Raw genomic sequence first — 17154 nt, forward strand, 5'->3', positions numbered from 1 at the left:
ACTGGGGTCTCCCACATCCCCAGCGTACAGCCTAACCCAGTGGCTCTCAACCTTTCCAGTCTGGAGTCTGCTTTGTCTTGTATACCCCAACTTTCACCTCACTGAAAAACTACTTGCTTACAAAAATCAGACAAAAGTGTCACAGCACACTGTTATTGATAAATTGCTTGTTTTCCCATTTTTTACCATGTAATTATAAAACAAATGAATTGGAATATAAATATTTTATTTCCATTTCAGTGCATAGTATATAGAGCAGGATAAACAAGTCATTGTCTGTATGAAAGTTTAGTTTCTACTGACTTTGGTAGCGCTTTTTATGTAGCGTGTTGTAAAACTAGGAAAATATCTAGATGAGTTGACCTACCCCCTGAAAGACCTCTGTGTACCCCCCGGCCTACAAGTACCCCCACTTGAGACCTGCTGCCCTAACCATAGGGCTGTTCGCTCTCACCAGGGGGCTCTCTTGTGCGTCAGGTTGTTTGTTTTACAAAAAAGGTCAGAAAGTTTCTGTTCCCATTCCACATCAGAATGAAAAACAAACGTGCAACTCTCCGAGCGCCTCACCCGAGGGAAACGTTGTTTTGCAGCCAGGCCCGGGCCACAAGCCCTGTGCCCGGCCAGGCGGCTCTGCAGGGGCTGCTCCGCCAGCGCTGGGCTCTGCCGGGCGGCCTCAGCCGCGGAGCCCCGGGCCTAGGTGGGGCCACAGCGCCGGGGGCAGCAGGGGCCCAACCGGGCCCTCACCAGAGGCCGGAGCAGAGCCGCGGTCTGCCTGTCGACTTGTCCGGGCGCCGTGGTCGGCGTTTCTCACCATCTGTTCTGGAGTCTGGACTTTGGCTCTGCCCTGACCAAGACGTTTGGACCGTGACAAAAAATAACTGGCCCGCGCCCCCGCCCTGAGGGGCCGGGCGTGGGCCGCCCCCTCGCACCGGGACATTCTGGGGCACAGGAGCCTGGTCCCCCACAGCGCCTCGCCCCCCCCCCCAGCGCGGCCGGCAGCCCTCAGCGCCCCCCCCCAGCGCGGCCGGCAGCCCTCAGCGCCCCCCCCCCAGCGCGGCCGGCAGCCGCCGCCGGGCTGGCCCCGCCCCTCGGGGCTGGCCCCGCCCAGCTGCGCTCCCTGCGCGCGGGCTCCCGGCTGGGACCTTAAAGAGCCGGGGGGCGGGCGCGAGCCGGCTGGGAGCGGATCGGCCGGCGGGGACCGTGTGCACAGGTAGGGCCGCCCCCCCTCCACGTGGCGGGCTCGGGGGTCGGGACCGGCCTGAGGCCGGGGAGCGGGGGAGTGTGAGAGGGGTTGGAAGGGCTGGAGTGGGGGTCACGGGGGGGGTTACAAGTAGTGGGGTTGGGGGCAGGATGAGGCGGGGGGGTCACTGGTGGCCGGTGGAGGGAGTAGGGTTGCAAAGACTGGGGTTGGGGTTAGGATGGGATGGGATGGGGGGGTCACTGGTGGGGGGAAGGGATGGGCGGGGATAGGGTGGGGGAGGGGTTGCAAGTACTGGGGTTGGGGGCAGGATGGGATGGGGGGGTCACTGGTGGGGGGAAGGGGGGGTCATCGTTGTGGGGGAGGGGTTACAAGTACTGGGGTTGGGGGCAGGATGGGCGATATGGGTAGGGGAGCCTGATGTGGGGGTGGGTCATAGGAGACTTACAGGCACTGGCGGTGGGGAGGGCTATGGAAGCCTGATATGGTGGAGGGGGGGGGGTCACTGGAGTGGGTGCTGTAGGCTTCTGGCTAGGTAAGAGCTCACTGGTGGGGCGTTTGAGCTCATGCTGGCTGATGGATGAGGGCCCCTATCGGGGATGCTTGCTCTCTGTGGCACATGGCCTTTCCTCTCTGGGGCCTCAGTTTTCTCTAGTCCCAGGTCAGGGGGCACTAAGTGGCTAACAGGGCTTGTGGGGAAGGACGTGGGGCCTTTAGCTGCTAAGGCATGTGTTGGAATGGGGTTTGGGAGTTCTGGGAAGTGTATTAATAGGGGACTTTTTGCCTCTAAAGGTATTCCATTACAGCCCCACGCTGGGGGGACTGGCTTTGTTTGGGAGGAATGGGAGAATCAGTCCCCAAGTGGGGATTGTGTGTGGGAAGGCTTTGCTGATGCTTCCCATGCTGTACCTTTGCTACATATGGGCAGAAACAGGATTTCTGTTTCAGGGCTATTAATCTGGTGCACTGTACTATCATCAAAATGTTTGTTTTAATGTAGTTGGTTTAATTGGCTGTGGATGACTCTCCTTAACTTTGGCATAGATGTGCTCACTGGGATGAAAAGCATAAAGTACAGTTTCAGCACTTGATACATTACAAAGTTTCCAGGAGGCAAACCTCACTTTTTGGGTACGTTGCTGGTGTTCCCCTAGGAAAGAACTTGTGATTCCAGGCTGCAAAGCAGTGCTAGCTTCAAAATCACCAATATGGCTCTTTTTAGAGTAGGTTTTTGATCGCTGCAAGGGATGTGCTCTGGGTTGGGTCAAATAAAGTTTCTCCATATACTTTTGGAAAGGATTTGTCTAGTGCATCTTCAGTTCTGTACAGTCTGAGCTTTTGAATTACTGACATTTCCTGACAAACTTTGAAAATGTTCCCTGCTTAGACACCATTCTGCTGAAATCCTATATTCTGTGTTGCTTTCTTCAGTAGTAAGTGTGGTCTAGCAGTTCTGGGTTCTACTCCTGGATCGGCTACTGACTTGCTGTGGGCTGTAGGCAAGTTGCTTAACCTCTGCCTCATTTCCCCCCATTTAGGGAAACTACTTGCCTATATCACAGAGGTACTAAGGCTTAATTTTCATAAAATCCTTTCAAATCCTCTGAAAACTATTACAGAAGTCAAATGACTTGTCACTTAAAAAATGGGACCCTTGTTCTTTAGGTGCTAGCTTGCTCCCGGAGGCCTGAACTCATAATTCCATCTAGTAATGATATTATTTTTTTAAAGGGGAAGAGATACAGGAAAAAATGATACAGTGTGGAATCATCTCTCCCTATGATAGAGCAATGGATGTTTCGGCTCTTCATTTGTCTACTGTACCCGACTTGCTAATCCTGTTTCTCTCCTAAATTCATTTTTAAATCTGCTGGATATTTTGGAGGTTCTGCGCACTTACATCCTGAAGCATTTAGAGTGTTGTATTTTTCTTGTCCCTGATTTCTTCCCTTCTTTCTTACTAAGAAAATCTTTGAAACTTTTAAAAATACAAACTTTGCTATCTTAATTTTTTTCTGCCACTCTAACTTAGGACTAAATTTAGGTTGATATAGGTACGATGCTCCAGGGTGTGCAAAATTCACACCCCTGACTCTGTAGCTATGCAGACCTAACCACTGGTCTGGACGCACCTACATCAACAGAAATATGCTTCCACCAACCTAGCTACCATTGTTTGGGGAGGTGGAGTTTCTCCTTCTGTTGCTCTAGTCTGCATCTATGCTATGAAGTTGCAGCAGCACGGTGATGGCTCAGTAACTATGCCACTGTAGCTTCTGAAACCTATAGCGTAGATATGGCCTTATAATTGACACTTGCTAGGAAAGAGCAGAAGCCCTTTTCCATCATGTCTTTCGTTTCTGTGCCAGTCAAACTCAGAATTATGATTTGGCAGCTGAAAGTTTGTTTTGGGGACTGGAAGGGAGAAGCCCTTATTATTATACAAAGATTTGCAACAACAACAAAGGGGGATACCTGGCTGGCCGCTTCCTGTGAGCAGAATGTTGTGTGTGGGTCACCCTGAATGGTAGTTCCTGTTACAGCCTTGGAGTCTATGGTGTAAAGGATTTCAATGCTAAAACTTGCCTCACTCTACTACTGATTAAGCTTGTGGTCCTAGCACAATGAGGCTGGTTAAGTTAATGATTTTTAGTGGTGGATATTGGCACATATCATTGTGGGGTTGTTGCTTGCTTCTCTCTGTACTTCCCCTTTCACTCCTGCTGATGAAACACTGCACCATTCCTGCACCTCAAGGCTTTCACTGTAGCAATAAGGATGGGTGGACAAGTGAGGGGACTGCTTCCTGCAGCTAGCTATGTCACTGGGGACTTGTGAATTTACCTACTAGAGGGCTCTTCCAAATGAAGAGCGCGAATGAAACATTTCTAAGAATTAATTTAGAGGAAGTTAAAGATGCTCTTAAACTTTTGCTATTTTTATCAGGAATACCCTGAAATGCAGAGTGCATCCTGCTTCTTGATTCTTTGCATTTAACCATGTGCTTGTATCTGCTCTATTAATATAATGCTGTAATATAAGGCAGTTACTGTTTGTCTAGATGGCGCAAGACCTTGCTCTGGAAGGGCACTTCAGCTGTTCATGTTCTTGTCAATCTATGAGTTGTTGGGAGCAATGCTTGACACTGTCTCTCATGACTGTGATGCAATCCAGGGAACAGCACTACAGTCATAAGCTAGTAAAATGTGACCTACTTTGCTTAGTGGCTAATGCTGTGTCCCCATCTGTAAGGGGAGTACAGGGACCTAATTCTAGTTAGGAGTGGGTCTGCACAATATATGCAAACTTCATTTGTACTCTTCAGGGGTCGTTCATTCTTGTCCTTCTAGGTCATTTGTACCCAAAATAACTGCCAATAGCCTCTTTGATTCCCTGTACCAAAAGAAGGAAAATATTGCTGGTTTACCTTTTCTGGGGTTGAGATTTATAATAAAAAATTTCAGGCTTTTTACTGACTAACATAACCTATCACAGAGCATCTCTTCTGCTTATGCTTGTCTCTGGTCTGAGAGCTCAACCCCAGAGGTGAAAGTAAGCCGATATGTCCCGGTACGGCGTAGTGGCAAGAGCTGGTGCATTGTACTGAGGCAGCCCGGCTTCCCCGGGGCAATTTAAAGGGCCTCCAGAGCCCTGCTGCTGGAGCCCTGGGGTAGAGGCTGCGGGCCTCCAGCAGTTATTTAAAGGGCCTGGGGCTCCCACTTCCCCAGGACTCTGGCAGCTAATTAAAGGACCGTGGCAGTAGAAGCAGGGGAGCCCTGGGCCCTTTAAATAGCCCCTGGGCTGCTGCTGCTGCTACCCCAGTGGGGAAGGAGGGAGGGGGCTGGCTCTGGCTCTGACCCCCCCTCAGCCCCGCCCCTTCTGTCGTAGGCCCCACCCCTTCCAGGGGCCAAAGCTGGCCCCAGTGTACCAGTACCGTAAGTCGGTTGACTTACTTTCACCCCTGTTCAACCCCTCCAAATAAAATTCCCACTGACAAGCCTGTTAAGTTTAGGTTTCAAGAGTGAGGCCTTTTAGGTGAGTTGTATCTTAATATCTTGTATATGGACGGAATGGAGCCCTTTTAGTCCACTTGCTGTTACACCCACAAAAAAAATCACTGGTGATTCTCCTAACAAATTGCACTCTGTATCTCATTATGTACTGAAATGACCTGTGGAGTAGAGTAGAACTTTATTACTGTACAGACATAGCATTTAACTGGTTCTTTGCACTCTCATGTGCTCCTGGTGCTAAAATGTATGGCCTGATTTATTTATTTTTTTTAAATAGCTGCAGAGCTTCAGGATTTTGCTGAATGGCAGGTGCTCAGTAGTTCTGAAATCAGACCATTGTAGCCCAAATAAACAGTTTGAACCAAATCAGTACTCCCTGAGTACAGATCTCAGCATTTAGTGTTTGTTTTTAACACCGCAGGATGTCTGATGTGCATGTGCTATTGCATAGGCTGTTTGGTAAGAAACGGCTGCTACTCTGAAACCTGGTAAGAAATCTTTTATCTTAAGAAAATGTAGGCCTTCATTTTCTAAGTAGCTAGCCTAATTTCTACATACAGTAAAAGAAAATGGCTTAAAGCAGGGCTAGTCAATAGGCAGACTGCAGGCCAAATCTGGACCGCCAGATGCTTTTGAATGGACCCTGAAATCATTTTATTTACTTACTATTATTGTTTGTTTTTTCTCTGGAGTCTAGACCTTGGCTATACTTTGACCAAAAAATTTGGATCTTGACAGAAAATAATTGACTGCGCAGCTTAAAAGTGACTTAACGCAAGTTTTAAAACTTCCGACTTCTGTTGGTTACACGGTAAGAATTAGTCCGCTTTCTTTTTGTACACTTTTAACTTGGTAACATAAAGTATTAGTGCTTCAGAGTGATCTGTTTTTTATGACTGACAAATTGCAAGTGTTAGCTAAATGGGCAAGACTGAATTGTAAAGATCAAGCCAGAGTCAACTGAATTGTCATATAAAAATATTGAGCTTCACCATTCTGACCTAATTGCACTTGGGTTTTTTCTTTTAATGTCCTTGTGCCATTTTACAGCCTTGATACTGAAATTGCTAAAAGGTAATAGAAGCTTGTATGGGAGGAGAATACAAAGAGTGGAGTCCTATCTGTTTTCTTGTTGACTAGTGTATGAATTGGCTGGCTTATTTCCAGTAGACCTACAATAACTCAAAGAACTCCTAAGCCATATAAGGTCTACATTTTTAACAATCAGAGTAATTAACCAGCGGAGCAGCTTACCAATGGATTTGCTGGTTTCTCCATCACTTGCAGTCTTTAAAACAAGATTGGCTGTGTCTCTGACAGACATTATTGGACTTGATATAAGGATTATTGGGTGGAATTCTGTGGCTTGTGTTATGCTCCTCTGGTCTCACCTCCTGCACAGTGATTCTGTTCTGGCCTTAATCTGCTGTAGATGGCAAACAGTTCATAAATTTGGAATAATAATCTAGGAGCCAAGTTTCAGAGGTGTAACTCTATGTAAACTGTACAAGTTCACTGTAGCTGTCCCATTTCACATTTCATCTTTGTCTCCTATGACCCACTTGCCACTGCTGTATTTTTATTTGTATTGCAGTAGTGCTTACATGTTGCAGTCATGGACCAGGACCCCATTGTCCTAGGCACTGTACAAACGCAACAAGGGCTGTCCCTGTCCTAGAGAGTTTACAATCTCAGTACAAGACAAGAGATAGCAGGTGGATACGGACAGACAGACGGAAGCCCAAGGAACTGCTAGTTCTCATTGCTGTATTAAATTAGTGTAGAGATGGTGTTTATGCAGCTTGTCCTTTCCTGGAGGCAGCAAATCTGTTGGATGACCCCATTCAAGTGTGGAGCTGTTCCATTGAGGTCCAGTTGCTGTTCAGATGTTTCTACCATTCTTCCATGCCTTCTCAGATTTGGTGTGACCATCTCCTGATGCCAGTTCTAGCTGATAACCCTGAACACTGATCAAGCTACTTCATAGAAAATCATGATGAAAATAGCTGTTTTTTTTATGAAAAGATGTCTGAAATCTGAATGTAAAACAAGAATTTTACTTTCATTGCTGCCTCTATGTACCTGAACATGTCTTATATAAGTGTAAGAGTCCCCTGCTCATGCTAAATTACACCTTTTATAAACCAATGAATAAGGCAGTTCAATGCAGGTTGTCTGTATTCTTGGGTGCTTTTGTACCTTGTTGTTGGAAGACATGGTATGTGAGGCTACCCTACTGTCTGGGCATAGTATGAAGTGGGAAGATGAATGGAAGATGTGCCAGTTTTGGTTCTGAACGCGTGGTACTTGTGATGGAGTGTCTGTAATTTAGATCTCTGACAGCATAAAAGAGGAGAACTCTATTTTGCTCTGTTATTTGCAAGGATGGGGGTGGGTGGAGGGTGTTGTCTCATGCTTGAAATCTACATAACTAGATACTGACTTAAAAATTAAATCTACAGACCAATTGCATTGGGCAACTGCATTATATGCTCCCCTATGCTGCCCTGGACATGATCTCAACCTGTCCTGGTCCCTTAGGTACTGGACTAAGAGCATCAAACTTCTCAAAAGCTGCACGTAAGCTAAGGAGAGATTCCACTGCAAGTTAAATCCTAATTAAACATTGTGGCACTGGTTTTATTGTTGCACTTGCAGCTTTTATGACTTTTTTTCTCCTCCTCCCCTCATGAAACCAGCTTATATGAAGTAGTTTTACAAGGAAATGTGGGTCTCTTCCTACCATTGTTAGTATGACTCATTTATGAGAGATCATTTAGAAGCTGGCAGAGTACAATTATGTAAAATTCAAAGATGTTGTGTGCAGGGTTATATTTAACACTTGGAGCCACTTCTGATCAAACATTGTCACATAAATGACTTTAAAACACTCCCTGATAGTCTAAAGCCTCATCTGTGCTACTATGTTGGGTGAACGGTAAGTCAGCTGGGGTCAACCTATTTGTGCACACGTCCGCACTAAAATTTGTCTCCCGTTGACGTAAGAAACGCAGTAAGACCATCTCCCTCCATGGCACGGAGCCACCCACTGAGCTCGAAATGGTGAGCATTGATACTAACAATTTTCTAGTAGCTGCCCCATAATGCCCATTCTGTTACAGTGAGCACACTGGTCACTATTGTGAACTCCACTTCCTGGGGTCACAGAGTCTGGAAGCCACCTCCATCCCCTTAAAATAGCCTGTGTATTTTTGAAATGCCTTTTCCTGGGTGCCCAGCTCGGCAAGCACACCCAGCAGTGCTCCCTTGTTGTGTGCAGCTGACCGTGCTGTCTCCATGCGCTAGACATGCTCCTGTCTGGAGCAGGCAGGAGGTACTAGATCTCCTCCCCACAGGCGCAGAAGAGGCTGAGCAAGAACAGCTATGGACCAGCCATAGAAATGTGGATGTCTGACCAGCCCTAGTGCAGTGTGAAAGTGAAGAAACTGCATTAGGCATACTATGAGGCCAGGAGCAAAACAATCTGCTTTTGATTATTTCTGCCTTGCAGAGATCTGGCTCTATGCTTGTTAAATACAGTAATTAAATTGAGGGCCTCATATAGTTACTTTAGCAAGCTCTGCAGTGTGGACTGGGGACTCTATTTCCCCTAGTAGTGATTTTTTTTTTTTAGTGGGGGGGTGTGTGTGTTTTAAATCCTGAAGATATTTAATACCTTTTTGTCGTGTGATTTGATTCCTGTTACTGGCTTGGACAGACTTTAAAGATCACTTAATAAGAAACTTTTATCTCTGTGCAGTTTAACAGGGTCTGATGTGAAGTCTCTGCTATTAGCCCCTCACTTTTTTCTGTGCTACTTCACCTGCAATGTCATCTACAACCACTAAACTTTCTATTTGCTGAGCCTGGGGAATCTGAGTAATCCACTCTAGTCCCCACCTAGTTAGAAGGCAAATTGGCTGTAGGTGAATTCAGGAAAATGCTTGTTAACAGGAAGTATTTTGGCCAAGAAAGTGTTTCCTCTCCGAATCTTCTGGTGCTCTTAAAATTCTGCTGTAAACCTGCTCTCAACACTCCTTGTCTGACTCCTCACCTGTCTGGAACGAGGGATTGGCAGTTATGGTTCATAGTGTTGGTTGTATTTGCTGGGTCACCAAACACTTGACGCACAAAGGGTGCTCTTTGGCCATGTCATAGAATCATAGAGATCACAAGGGTAATCCAGTCTAATCCACTCCCCTTTTTTCCCCCTTCTCCCTACTAGGAGGAGCTGAGTCCGTCTCCCTGGTCTATGAGAATCTTCTGAATCTGCATCACAAGGTGTGTGAGCCAAGCAGTGTCTCCACAGGCAGCAGATGCTCAAATATAAAAAAGCCTCATTTTTTTTTTTTTGTGATACCATCCACTCCCCTGTTCTGTTTCTGAGTCGCTCCATTTGCCTCTTACAGTCCCATCACAGACGGGACACAATAATGCATGCAGTCCAACTCTCTGACCACATGGAGTCTCAGCCCCAGCAATTCACTCTCCCATCACTAGGGACTGGGGTAGAGTCCACTTCCACGTTTGACTCATGAGTTCTAGCATGTTTCCCTAGGACGTCCTTCAGAATTTTATTCCAAGCTTAAACAACATCCTGCCCTCAACTGTGATTGGAGAGATTTTGCTATAGCCAACTCCCATCGGCTATTTTAGTAAGGGATGGTATAAAGTAGGCAACAGATCAGAAAAGGAATCTGTGCCAATCTAACAGCTGGCCCTGCATAAGGATGTGAGGGTGAGTGGGCAGCTCCAGTACTTCTGATGTATATAGTTTCGCTCTGATAATAGTATCACAGTATCACAGCTTCTGGAGGCTGCCTTTTTGGACTACAGATAAGAACATCTGCTATCTAGTCTGTTTTATGAGTATTGGGTGCTGCCTTTGGGCATTTATCAGTCTGTCACCCTGTGGTTTGCGGATTGGAGTGCATCTCAAGAGATGCTGGCCATTCTTAATATAACAGTAGGCCTGGCTGGGGGTGAGTTGGGGGTGTCATGGTACTACCATTTACTTGTGGGACAAACTAAACTGTTGATAGCATGAAACAATGAGTGTTGTCTGCAGCTCTTTCTGTGGGTTGATGTCCTTAAGTTCCCTGATGCCTGCTGCTGACCTTATCTCACCCCTTGCACAAATACTGTGGCCGAGTAGGTCCTCAATTGCCCATTGTGTAGTGCAGAGCCCTTGTGAGTCATATATCCCATGTGCAGCTGGGTTAAACCCCCAGCTAGGGGTACGGAGTGGACTTTTGTCCCCCAACCTAATTCTCTAAATCCGCTTAAAGCCAGCAGAATTGCTGTTTCATTAGCTTGCAGTGAGCCCTAATTCAGCTCCTTCCTGCCCAGGCAAGGACTGTTGACTTTGAAGCAATAAAAACCACTTCCAACTGGAGGAAAGGCCTGTGAGTTGCTCAGGAGCACGCACTCTTGTTGCAAACCAGTAAGGAAATATGCTGTCATAGGGTTCTTCCAGACTAAGCTTATTGCTGGGGGCAGAATTCCCACCTGAATTTACACTGTGTAACACTACCCCTTGCTCTGTGAAGTGTACTGCCTGGATGATAGGCAGCGATGTAAACTGACCTAGTGATGCAGAGGTGGTGTGGGGTCAAGTGCTTTGCATTCTGCTAGAATTGGGGTGGTGTTGTATAATGGGTACATTGATTAGAAGATTCAGTGTTTAACAAGTATTTTCCTCTGAATGCATCGGATGAAGTGAGCTGTAGCTCACGAAAGCTCAGGCTCAGATAAATTGGTTAGTCTCTAGGGTGCCACGAGTCCTCCTGTTCTCTTTAGTATTTAACAAGTTACCACAGAGTACCACTTCCTTAGCTCACTTATTTCTTGTCTGATCTCAGATGTCACTGTTTTGTAACTGCTAATAGCAGCCATTACACAATCAGACTTCCCTGAGCGAGTCCAGATAGTAACTCATCGTATTTCACAGCCGTTAGACTTGGCTTTGGTTCTTTAGTGTTTAGCAGGCCTCTGTTTCCATCCTCATAGGAGACTCGCCAGCCCTGGGAATGAGTTTGGGTTGCTTTGCGAGCTCTTTATAACAGAGGAATGCATCTGATTGGGTTCTACATGTGGTCTGTAAATTAAGGTGGGATAGAGCATTCTGATACTTGTAGTCTCTAGGCTACGAGATGAGGGTGGTTGTAACTGGTTCATTTTATTCAATGTGGGGGATGTGCTATGGGTGCAGTTTTTTTGTGGGGGAAAGGGAGGGCTTGGGGGAGCTGGCATGGTAGAGACTAGTTGTTTATGATACAGGGAGGGAAACTATCAGATGGGACAGATTCAACCTCTCCTGCCCTCTCGCCGGGGGAGGGCAGCAGAGTGTGTGTGGTGGGAAGGGAGCCTGGGCTGGATCTGGCGGTGGCTGTGTGCACTTGGCTCAATTTGTCATTCTATGAGAGAAACTAAATTGTGATTGAAAATAAAGGGTAAGGTTTTCAGAAGTGCCCAAGTTTCTAATTTGGACATGTTAGAGATGCCTGCTGGCTCCTTTGGAAGAATGGGAGTGCTTTTAAAATGCTGCCCGTGGAGCATGCAGATGGCAGTGAGCAGCAGGAAAGAAGCAGAAGATTAAACCAGTTGCATTTTCCATGTGCCGCTCTTCCTGTCCAGCTCCTGGTGCTGTTCTTAAGGAGCAATTAATGCTACACTTTGCTGCTTAGTACACTCTGAATGGAAAGCAGAGCAAGGCTTGCTGAGATGGCTACGCCTCTGCTAATGCCCAGTTCTACTGAAAACACCGGTCTCTGAAGCTCCAGATGCCATGTGGCTATTGGACAGATTAAGTTAAACTGGAGGCAGCTGGATTGGCTTCTGCAGCAGCAGGAAGAAGCAAAATATTTCCCAAATGCATGAGGATGTAATCAGTGGGAAGACAGATAAACATAAATAAAGCCTGATAAGAGCATCTTACTCGGGAATTTATTTTTAGAACGCTGACCATGGCTTCGGTAATGGGTCAGTGGCATGCCAAATCTTACGGCCCAGGGAAAAACACAATGTTTGGCTTTAGTAGGAATAGTAGGTAATCCTTGTTCCAGGGGCTGTGGGTTTTTTCTGGTTTCCTCTGAAGTGTAGACACTGAGAATTGGGTTCTGCTTTGCAGTTAGTGCTACAAGGGGAGACTTTCTAAAACAGCAACAGGAATAATTCCTGACTGCCAGCACCTTCTGACACCTTGGGCCAGTCACTTCACCTGTCTATCCCTTCCCCGTCTTGAGCTAGCTTGTGGGTTTAGATTATAACCACTGTGGGGCAGGGACTGTTTCTTGCTGTGTGTTTAGACAGCACCCAGCATACTGGGGCCTTCCTGTTGGCTGGGACCTTCTGTTGCTACTGTATTACAAAAAAATAGGTAAAAAGTAAAACACTTGTGTCCAAACACTGTAAAGCATGTAAAATTCATGTGAATCTCCACCAGGGAATTCTGGGGAGGGAAATTCCCATTGATGGGAGCTTTAGTGGAGAAAAAGGCCTAGCAGCTTCTAGCAACGTGCTACTGTGTTACTTAAACCTTGCTCCAAGCAGTCTTGGCCTCTGTTTCTGAAATAGGGTTGAATGTGGTTTGTCTGAATTTGAAGCAGATTGGTGCTCAGAACCTGTTCAACTGCATACCTATTGTCAGTGACGGGTCACGGGCTAGTCAGACAGCTCAGAGCAGGGTAGGGTGGCATGGTAGTAAAAATCCTTGTCTTGTCTACACTAGAGCTTGTGATGAACTCTGGGAACAAAGTTTTGGGTCCTGCCCACTTGAGGCTTTGTCTTGTTTGCAAGTCAGAAGGGTGGAAGTCTCTCTTTTCAGCCTTCATGGATGAATTCTGATAATTGCTCAAGGTAACATCCTCCACAGCAGAGGCGGGCAAACTACGGCCCGCGGGACTGTCCTGCCTGGCCCTTGAGCTCCTGGCCTTGGAGGCTAGCCCCCGGCCCCTCCCCTTCTGTCCCCCCTCCCGGGGAGCCTCCGCTCGCTGCGCTGCCAGCGCTCTGGGCGGCGGGGCTGTGAGTCCTGCCGGGCAGTGCGGCAGCATGGCTGGCTCCGCCAGGTGGCACGGCTGCCAGTCCTGCTGCTGAGCGGCAAGGTAAGAGGGCAGCGAGTGGGGAGGTTGGTTAAGGGGCAGTTGGTACCGGGGGGAAGTCAGAAGACAGGGGGCGGAGGTTCTGGGGGTGGGGGTGCCGTCAGGGACAAGGAATGGGGTGGGGTGGATAGACGTGGGAGTCCTGGGGGGCCTGTCAGGAGGTAGGGGTGTAGAGGGCCCCGGGAGGGGGCGGTCAGGGGACAAAGAGTGGGGGGTTGGATGGGTCAGGAGTTCTGAGGGGGGAAGTCAAGGGGCAGGAAGCGGGAAGGAGCAAATAGGGGTCGGGGGGCCAGGCTGTTTGGGGAGGCACAGCCTACCCAGCCCTCCATACGGTTTCAGAACCCCAATGTGGCCCTCAGGCAAAAAGTTTGCCCACCCCTGCTCCACAGTGATGGCTTCTAACAGTTCAGCAGATGGGGAAGATGAGATGCATGCTTGCAGGATTATAATCTTATACAGAAAACTAACAACAACAAACACCCACCCTGAGCACTCCCTCCTGGTCCTAGCTGTGCAAAGGCTACTGCTGTGACCTTCATAAAGGGGCATTGTAAGGAGATTTTGCGAAGGGCTTGCTGCAGAAATATTTCATTGCATTTTGCTGTGGTCTCTAAATGAGAGCTTCTGTTTTTGGCTGTGGAATTCTGCCAAGCTGGGCTTTTCGGTATACAGTAATTTACTGCGTGGTAGAAATACACATCCTGGATATTCTGCTTTTATACCTCTAAATAAAACAAAAGGGGTGACTATAGCAGTCCGAAGGACCTGGTGCTAGCTACATGCGGGGACTAGATTCTGGCTTGCTTCCAGAGTCTGCAGCCCTGCATGCCAAAAAGGAATTCAGTCTAGCTCTTATACCACATTTGCTACAGGGGAAGGTGGCGTGCAGGGAGAAGAGGTTGCCTGAGGCGATTCATTCCTGGGATTTATAAAGAGTTTACAACATAGAAGATGCAACCCTTGCAGTCATTGCTTGGTCTCACCAGCCTTAATTACTTCAAATGTGGCTACTTTAATGCCTAAATAGGGCAAACTGTAGCTGACTGCTTGGCAGCTGTGAATTTGAGTTCTAAACACGTCTGACACGTAGCAGCTATTCCAAAACAGAATTGGAAGTGTCATAACTATTACTTGGGTTTTGGGGAAATGTTTCATGTTGAACTGACTCCTGTTTCTGGGTGTGGTTCTTTTCCTTCGGCTGAAATTTCTTCCATATGAGGGTAGGAAAGATAAAACAAAAGATAAAATCTGAAACACAGTTGAGAGAAGCCTTTAAAACTGGTCTTCTCAGTGGCTGGAGGGAAAATGTAGCATGCAGAATTGGTAATGTAAATCAGCCCTAATGGTCTCGTCTGGCACTATTCTCTACGAATTTTGCTTTGTGATTTCAGATCTAGTGAAACTCCTACTTCAATCTAGTGTTAGCAGTGACTTGCAGTTTGTAATTCTCTCTTTGCTTAGATTTAAATTGGGAGGGGGGAGAAATAGCCTACTGAGATTTCTGTTGCTTATCAAATGATGCAATCTTAGTCTGTGCTGGGAAGGGGAGAGGGTTGCTGGGAAAGGGCAAACGAATCCAAGTCTGAGTAAGATCAGTCAACTTAGTTTTCCTGGAGTGGGTGAAAGATTGATCTCTTTGTAGCCTCGTCCTCAAATGTTGCACTGGACTAGTCCAGAATCTTGGTATAACAGCAGCTGAAAGGGGAAGTTCATTGATCCTTATGAACGCTCAATATGACTCTAAAAGTAGGAGATAGTTGGAAACTAGTGCATGCAATCTCCTCTGGAAAGTGACGTTAACTTCTTAAATCATACATTTGTTTAGATGCTATTGAAAGAGTTAAATTTTACAGAAAAAGCTAACAATCCTTATGGTAGACTATCTGCTTTTGGTATTGAGAGTGAAAATGGCCTAAGATGTGGTTTCTAGACATTTGTGTCTTACCCTGCACAGGGCCTTCTCCTACCCTCTCTGATCTCCACTCTGGTTGTAAGCATGTCTTGTCAGCCACGTGAGTATTTAGTCTGAATAGCACATGTCAGTTGCTAGCCAGTGTGTAGCATCTCATTTTGCTGGAGAAGTGGGCCATGAATCTGTAAATCCTGAGCTCTTTCTCAAATGCCTGTGTGCTTTAATCTGCATTAAAGCTCCAATTTATGTGACTTTCTCTCTGTATTGAGTGAGCTCAATGGAAGCTGCAGTCACCTGACATAATGAGAAGAAACACTCCTTTTGGGCTTGGGAGCATAGTTAAACTAATGGGGTTTATTTAGGGGGAATACGTTGTAAATGATTCTTTTGTCAGAGCTACAGTGTGACTTGGTTCTGCTCGTGATGGTCATGTGTTGGCCAAAAAGCTGTCTAAATATGTTTCTAGCAAAAAAGAAATGAGTGGTGGCGGTGTCAAACAGAGACTAAACGAGTTTTAAAGGTTTAATTAAAACAGTCTCCAATGCTTTGTTTCCTCTTGCTGCTGCTGTATGCTGGTTCAAGGCACAAATGCCTGAACATGAACTAGTATTAGGTGGCTTCTGACAACCTCACCTCCAGTTTTGATCCAGATTACACTTCCATGAGATCACCATTCATGGTACTTGGCGTGATCAGCAGAAGGTTTCTTGATCTTCAGGAGTCCTGGCTAGTGTTCCCGAGGTACTTCTCAGCTGGGGTGAGTAGACCCAAGGCCCCTTGTAATCTGCAGGTGGATGGAATGAAATTCTGCAGCAGGGTTTCTGATGCTTCAGGCTGCCAATTCTGCATCAGCTTCATTTAGATTAAATAAAAGTTTTTTAATTGATCGTGTATGAAAATGAACAATATCTTCTGTATAGTGGTCTCTTCTATCTTTAGGTGAAATTTAGTCTATATTGCATCGTCCCTGCACTTTCAGTTCTTGATATGACTCATATTGATGATGTTGTAGAAGCCACTGGAGGTGAAGCTGGAGGTTTTGGCCACCGGGGGAAAGGAAGTTGAGACTTTTGGCACTCTGGCGGGTATCAAGGCAGTGTAGGACAGTGGAATAAGCACACTAGCTGGATGCTCATCCTAAATGAGGGCAGGTCTACACTACGAGAGAAAGTCTATCTAACCTACGCAATTTGAGTTATGTTAGTAGTGTAACTCAAGTCAACGTAGTTTAGATCTACTTGCCACAGGGTCCACCCTATGCTATGTCGATGGGATACGCTCTCCCGTCGATTACCCTTACTCTTCTATTGACTCTAGTACTCCACCGTAACAAGGAGAGCAATCTGCGGTCGATTTAGCGGGTCTTCACTAGACCCACTAAATTGAACCCCCTGATGGATTGATGGTTGCAGCCTTGATCTACCCGTAAGTGGAGAAAAGCCCATAGTCATATGTGAATTAATATTCACAGTTACCATTGAATGAATGCATTGCTACAAATAGGGCCATTTGCCCCTCTTGGAGCCATTGTTTCAGGCTGCTCACAGGTTCAGGAAGACAGTGCTATGTCTGTTTACATCCAGTCAACCTTGAAAAATCGCTAACTACAGACGAGAAATTCTTTCCATCTTTTCATTTAACATCTAGATTGTGGAGCACAATTGCTCAGCAAGGGGTAGATGCTGTGCCAAATTCTGCAGCAGCAGAATACCTGGAACCCTCTCCTCACAAGATGCAGTTTGCCAGAGTAGGATTAATCTCCATATGCTATCCTGCCAGGCCATGCTTATGGAGTCCTGGAAGAGCTTCCCAGCCCTGAGATGCCTTCTTTACAGAGCGTTCTGTTATCACTGATATAGTTGTTCTGCGTTTTGGGTTTGCAACAACTCAGGTGCAGTGACTGTGCTGAGACTCATGGGCCAACTGACAATT

At 46.6% G+C, this 17154-nt stretch overlaps 1 protein-coding gene across 3 annotated transcripts in view; it reads left to right on the plus strand.

Moving 5' to 3' along the window:
• The first annotated feature begins 1118 nt into the window (after nucleotides 1-1118).
• SLC16A1 (solute carrier family 16 member 1) overlaps nucleotides 1119-17154 on the plus strand; it is a 31920-nt gene continuing 15884 nt past the window's right edge. Inside the window, exons 1-3 of one of the 3 annotated variants that reach the window (XM_077839344.1) lie at nucleotides 1119-1210; nucleotides 5909-6022; nucleotides 9437-9492. The gene's annotated coding sequence lies outside the window, so the exon portion shown is untranslated. Of the gene's footprint in view, nucleotides 1211-5908; nucleotides 6023-9436; nucleotides 9493-11195; nucleotides 11321-17154 lie in introns of those variants that run through there. The other 2 variants (XM_077839343.1, XM_077839345.1) reach the window with 2 other exon arrangements.

The sequence above is a fragment of the Eretmochelys imbricata genome, chromosome 21 (assembly GCF_965152235.1).
Source record: "Eretmochelys imbricata isolate rEreImb1 chromosome 21, rEreImb1.hap1, whole genome shotgun sequence".
NCBI classification, from domain to species: Eukaryota; Metazoa; Chordata; order Testudines; family Cheloniidae; genus Eretmochelys; species Eretmochelys imbricata.